The 5975-nt window shown below is 37.3% G+C and overlaps 1 pseudogene; it reads left to right on the top strand.

Annotated features, from left to right (window-relative positions):
* The first annotated feature begins 2761 nt into the window (after window positions 1–2761).
* Window positions 2762–5145, top strand: LOC147000649 (glycerophosphocholine phosphodiesterase GPCPD1 pseudogene; annotated as a pseudogene).
* Window positions 5146–5975: the final 830 nt, after the last annotated feature.

The following is a 5975-nucleotide window of genomic DNA, read 5'->3' on the forward strand; positions in this document are numbered from 1 at the left end:
AATGTCATTGCCACAGATACATGGTGATAGTTTTGACTAATGCAAATGCTTACATGAAATTTTTGTGAGCACCTAATATATGTACTTAACTGTATTTTCAATTGTCGCTACTTTAAAAAATTAAATGGTTGTATGTATGTTTTGTTTAATTAGCTTTTAAAAAACAAGTTTATTTAAAAAAAAAGAATTCATATGCTAGGCTAAAATGAAGTGAGAACAAATCAGTTGTGCAAGCTCCTGCAGAGGAGAGGACTTTAGTTGTATTGAGTCAGCATTGATATTTATACTGTGAAAATGGTATATAGCACAATAGTCGAATGCTGTGAGAGTTAACACTAACCATGGCGACTTGCATCTGCTGTGCCACAGGGAATATTGTCTGTTATTGTTCTGCCCTCACTTGGGTATGCTTGTGATGGTTAAAAATAGGAAAATATCAAGGTAAGCAATGAGTGCTTTGGTGTCTTCTGTTTGAAGACCAGAATGGAAGTGAACCTCTCTTTAATTCTGCCATCATAAACTGGGTACTGTGCATGGAATATGTGAGAAAGAATAAAAGAGGTAAATGCAAAAATATAGATTTTCAATCACATATAATGATGGAGCGTTATTGGGAAGATATATATTTTAAAGGGTTCTGTATGTGTTTGTATGACTCATAATGATTTCACAAAGTCTACTAATTTAAATGTTCCTTTTTGTCAACAGCAGAGAAAAAAATTGCTGGAACATTGAGGGCTGTTCACATTAAGCATGAAATTTCTACAGGAATATCACAGTTCAAGGGGCATCTCACAGAATATGATAGGGTTTCCCAAGGTTCAGCTTTCACCTTCTTCAGTTTGATAGATTCACAGTGGGTTATTGTGAGAAGGTTCTTAAACAAAACACATAGCCAAAAAATTTTTTCTCTGGGGACAAACTGTCTTGGAGGGTTAGTAACAGAAAACTTTAACCTCAAGGTCAAGAGTGCCAACCTTCATTCAGTCAGTGGTGGCTAAGAGGTTACCAGAGTCCAAATGTAAACAATTTGTAAGAAAACATAAAGAAAGCTTTACATTCCCACTCTTTGAAAGTTACAATTACAACTTCCCATTTGAAAATGAGGAGTTTATAAAAAATCAAAACAAAAACACCAGCACATTCACATATGTGTGCATGTATGTGCATACACACACACACACACACACACACACACACACACACTCACTCACACAAGTATTTACTTATAGGAACACAAGTAGAAAAATTATCATACATACATTAAGAGTAATTTTGAGCAGTTGTGTTATAGTTCATTTCATGTTTTGTTAATTCCTGTTTTCTGAATATTGCTTATGTTATAGAAAAAAATCAGTTCTCAGGCTGATTCTTATACCATTTAAAAATAACTTCCAGTATTGTCTCAATCATTGTTTTTTTTTTTAGATCCATCTTTAAAATGCTCTGGACAGTAACTCTTCTGCAAGGTCTATAATACTAACGTTGTTGACTCAGTCAGTACCTTACCTTCTGAACATCTTCATACTGAGGAGTACTTAACATTGTTGACTCAGTACCTTACCTTCTGAATATCTTCATACTGAGGAGTACTTAGTTCTTAGTACTTAGGATTAATCCAGGCACCAAAATAAACGCATATGACTTCAACTCTCTAGGAGACCATCCAAATATAGTTTAGACTCAATATTATTTCAGATTTTTTTATTTGTCATATTACGTCTAAATAAAAATGGACTTTGAGAGAGAGTGAGATGCTTCAATAGGTAAAGTCATTTGCTGCTAAATCTGAAAAACGGAGTTTGGTTCCTAGGATTCACATAGTGGAAAGAGAGAACCAATTTCTGCAAATGTCCTCTGATGTCCATTTGTGAACATGCAATGCTCTTCTCTCTCTCTCTCTCTCTCTCTCTCTCTCTCTCTCTCTCTCTCTCACCCTCTTATCCCCCTCTCTCTCACACACAGTGCATTTTTATTCACAATGAGTGACTCTTCTTTTGTATATTCTAGAATAACAAGGCTTATAATGGCAAAATCAATAAGGATCTATTCCTCCTACCTGCTCAAACTCTCTTCTGGCTCCTCAGAGATAATCTTCAACGTGTACTTGTTCCTCACTAGATATTTCACGAAAACCTTTTGTATGTCAGACAGTGTTTAATTTAAGAGTTAGCCATAAATAATACATAAACATACTCCGTGTGGAGTAGGGATTGTAAAGACAACAAATATGTGAATATAATGTACTTTCCATTGGATGAATCATGGCAAATTCTAGGAAAAATATAAGACCTTTGGGAAAAGAGTATAAAATTTTGGGAGGGAAAGTGAACAAATGATACAAGGAATGATTCACTGAAAGTTTTTTGCATGGGGGAAATGAGAAATGTTCTTAAGAGAATCTTTGGGGTTTGAGGTTTCTGAATGACAAATTCAAGAGCCTTAGCACAGATATTTGTCTGGCCATTCAAGAACCCAAAATTATTCACATACCTTTCTTTGTAGGAAATGTACAAAATAGCAACACTATTACCATTATCCATGTTCTGTTGCATTCCACAAATAAAATCCATCATAAACTCTGTGCTGCACTGAAGAGAACAGAGCCAACTATTTGTTTCTTCCCATGTCCGTCCTTGTTCCTTAACACGATTAAATAAGAATATTTTGTTGGAGAGGCGGCTGTAACTGGGCTCCTTGCTTCCTCCGGCCACCTAAGGGAGCGCTGGCGAGGCGCTGATGCTCGGCTCCGTTGGCGGCGGCCCAGGCTCTCAGCGCGGCCCGGAGTGGCAGAAATCCTAAAATAATTCCATCAGAATGACACCTTCTCAGGTCACTTTTGAAATAAGAGGAACTCTTTTACCAGTGTGTTGTGGAAAGCAGTGATTGCTCTCAATAGAGGAGTGTCAGTGAAGTACCGCTACTTCAGAGGCTGCTTTTTAGAACCAAAGACTATCGGTGGTCCATGTCAAGTCATAGTTCACAAGTGGGAGACTCATCTACAACCACGATCAATAACCCCTTTAGAAAGTGAAATCATTATTGACGATGGACAGTTTGGCATCCACAATGGTGTTGAAACACTGGATTCTGGATGGCTTACATGTCAGACTGAAATAAGATTGCGTCTGCATTTTTCTGAGAAACCTCCTGTCTCAATTAGCAAGAAAAAGTTCAAAAAATCGAGATTTAGGGTAAAGCTCACACTAGAGGGTCTGGAGGAAGATGATGATGATGATGATGATGATAAGGCATCTCCCACTGTTCTTCACAAAATGTCCAACAGCCTGGAGATATCCTTAATAAGTGACAATGAGTTCAAGTGCAGGCACTCACAGCCAGAATGTGGGTATGGCTTACAGCCTGATCGTTGGACAGAGTACAGCATACAAACAATGGAACCAGATAATCTGGAACTCATCTTTGACTTTTTTGAGGAAGATCTCAGTGAGCATGTAGTTCAGGGTGATGTTCTTCCTGGACACGTGGGCACAGCATGCCTCCTGTCTTCTACCATTGCTGAGAGTGGAAGAAGCGCTGGGATCCTTACTCTTCCCATCATGAGCAGAAATTCCAGAAAAACTATAGGCAAAGTCAGAGTTGATTTTATCATCATCAAGCCATTACCTGGATATAGTTGTTCTATGCAGTCTTCATTTTCCAAGTATTGGAAACCAAGAATACCATTGGACGTTGGACATCGTGGTGCAGGGAACTCAACAATGACTGCCAAGCTAGCTAAAGTACAGGAAAATACTATCGCTTCTTTAAGAAATGCTGCCAGTCATGGCGCAGCATTTGTAGAATTTGATGTCCACCTTGCAAAGGACTTTGTGCCCGTGGTGTATCATGACCTCACCTGCTGTCTGACCCTGAAGAGGAAATATGAAGCTGATCCAGTTGAATTGTTTGAAATCCCAGTAAAAGAATTAACATTTGACCAACTCCAGTTATTGAAGCTTTCTCATGTGACTGCGTTAAAAACCAAAGAACGGAAACAATCTTTGTCTGAGGAGGAAAATTTCTTTTCTGAAAATCAGCCATTTCCTTCTCTTAAGATGGTTTTAGAATCATTGCCAGAAAATGTAGGATTTAATATAGAAATAAAATGGATTTGCCAACACAGGGATGGAGTATGGGATGGCAACTTATCGACATATTTTGATATGAATGTGTTTTTGTATATAATTTTAAAAACTGTTTTAGAAAATTCTGGGAAGAGGAGAATAGTGTTTTCTTCTTTTGATGCAGATATTTGTACAATGGTTCGGCAGAAGCAGAACAAATATCCCATATTATTTTTGACCCAAGGAAAGTCTGATATTTACCCCGAACTCATGGACCTCAGATCTCGGACAACACCCATTGCAATGAGTTTTGCACAGTTTGAAAATATTTTGGGGATAAATGCCCATACTGAAGACCTCCTTAGAAACCCATCCTATGTCCAAGAGGCAAAAGCTAAGGGATTGGTCATATTCTGCTGGGGTGATGATACCAATGATCCTGAAAACAGAAGGAAACTGAAGGAATTTGGAGTAAATGGTCTAATATATGATAGGATATATGATTGGATGCCTGAACAGCCAAATATATTCCAAGTGGAGCAATTGGAGCGCCTGAAGCGAGAATTGCTGGAGCTTAAGAACTGTTTGTGTCCCACTGTTAGCCACTTCATCCCTTCTTCTTTCTGTGTGGAGCCTGATATCCACGTGGATGCCAACGGCATGGATAGTGTGGAGAACGCTTAGTTCGCAGTGCACAGAGGACACTTAGGGGCACACCGCTGCCCTCATGTTCAGTTTTCACCATCGAGCACTGCTGTTGCCTCTTAGGTTTTTCAGTCCAATGAAGCAATAATGAAGTATTTTACTATTTCATTACAGTTCCCGCAAGAATATCAAGTATGCTATTTATCACTTGTCCAGGTATAATTACCAATCAGTCTCTGTACAATGAGAAAATATACTGTTAAAACATTTCAGTGAGATATCTAAGCCTATAATGGTGAATCCTCATTAAAAGTTGGAAATTAACGATATAAATATCTCATACTTAAAGTTCAAGCTTTTCATTTGATTAAGTCTTAAATCTTCAGTGCTTGAGAAAAATGATTGCATAATTATACCTGACCATGGAAAAACTAAGTACTTCAATGCATGCATTTGCACTGGTGGCTCCAGCTGCACAGGTCTGTGTCATCCATGTACATAGGTATCTTTACATGGTTGATAGAAACACACACCATTTTCCTTTAGTATAAACCTCAGATTGCTGCCATTTCTCACCTGACCCAAGCCAGCCTGCAGATGAACCTCAAAACTTGTCTCATAAACCATTCAAAGATATTAAAGTTCCAGAATGCTGCAGGGTAACTTAATGTATAAAGTATCTGTAAGAAGTATATATTGCATATATAGTAGTGTAGATCAGAATGTATAAATCTGACTCAATGCATGCTTTAGGTTTTAAGCATGACACTGTCCATGTTTACTGTTAAGTCCTTGCATCTGGTGCTAGGTGAGGGAGATGTTAAGGACATAAAATATTTTGTTGCCTAAAAACAAAGTCTGTTTTAGACACTTTGAGTGTGCTTATTTAGTGTCTCACTACATAGTGAACATAATTGCTGTGTGTTGCACAGTAAATTCCCATGCAGAAAAATAAATGTCCTGAATTCTCAAACTGGTATTCTTTTTTGCTTAATATATATCATGTATGTAATTTATTAAGGAATGTAGATCTTACTGTATATAAATGCATGCTTTTAGGATTATACTAAGATTTCTTTAGAAGCAGATTGTATTGATAAAACTGTAACTTCAGAATGAATGTTAAATAAAACGACAGATTTATTTTTTTCCTCATCTTAAAATGAAAAAAAGAGAATATTTTGTTGATTGACAGTTTTTATATTATTTCGAGTATACAAACATTAATCACATTAATTGATAGCAACTAGCTCTCTTATTTGC

Source organism: Mus caroli, unplaced genomic scaffold, assembly GCF_978045245.1.
Source record: "Mus caroli unplaced genomic scaffold, Mus_caroli_1 scaffold_17, whole genome shotgun sequence".
NCBI lineage: Eukaryota > Metazoa > Chordata > Mammalia > Rodentia > Muridae > Mus > Mus caroli.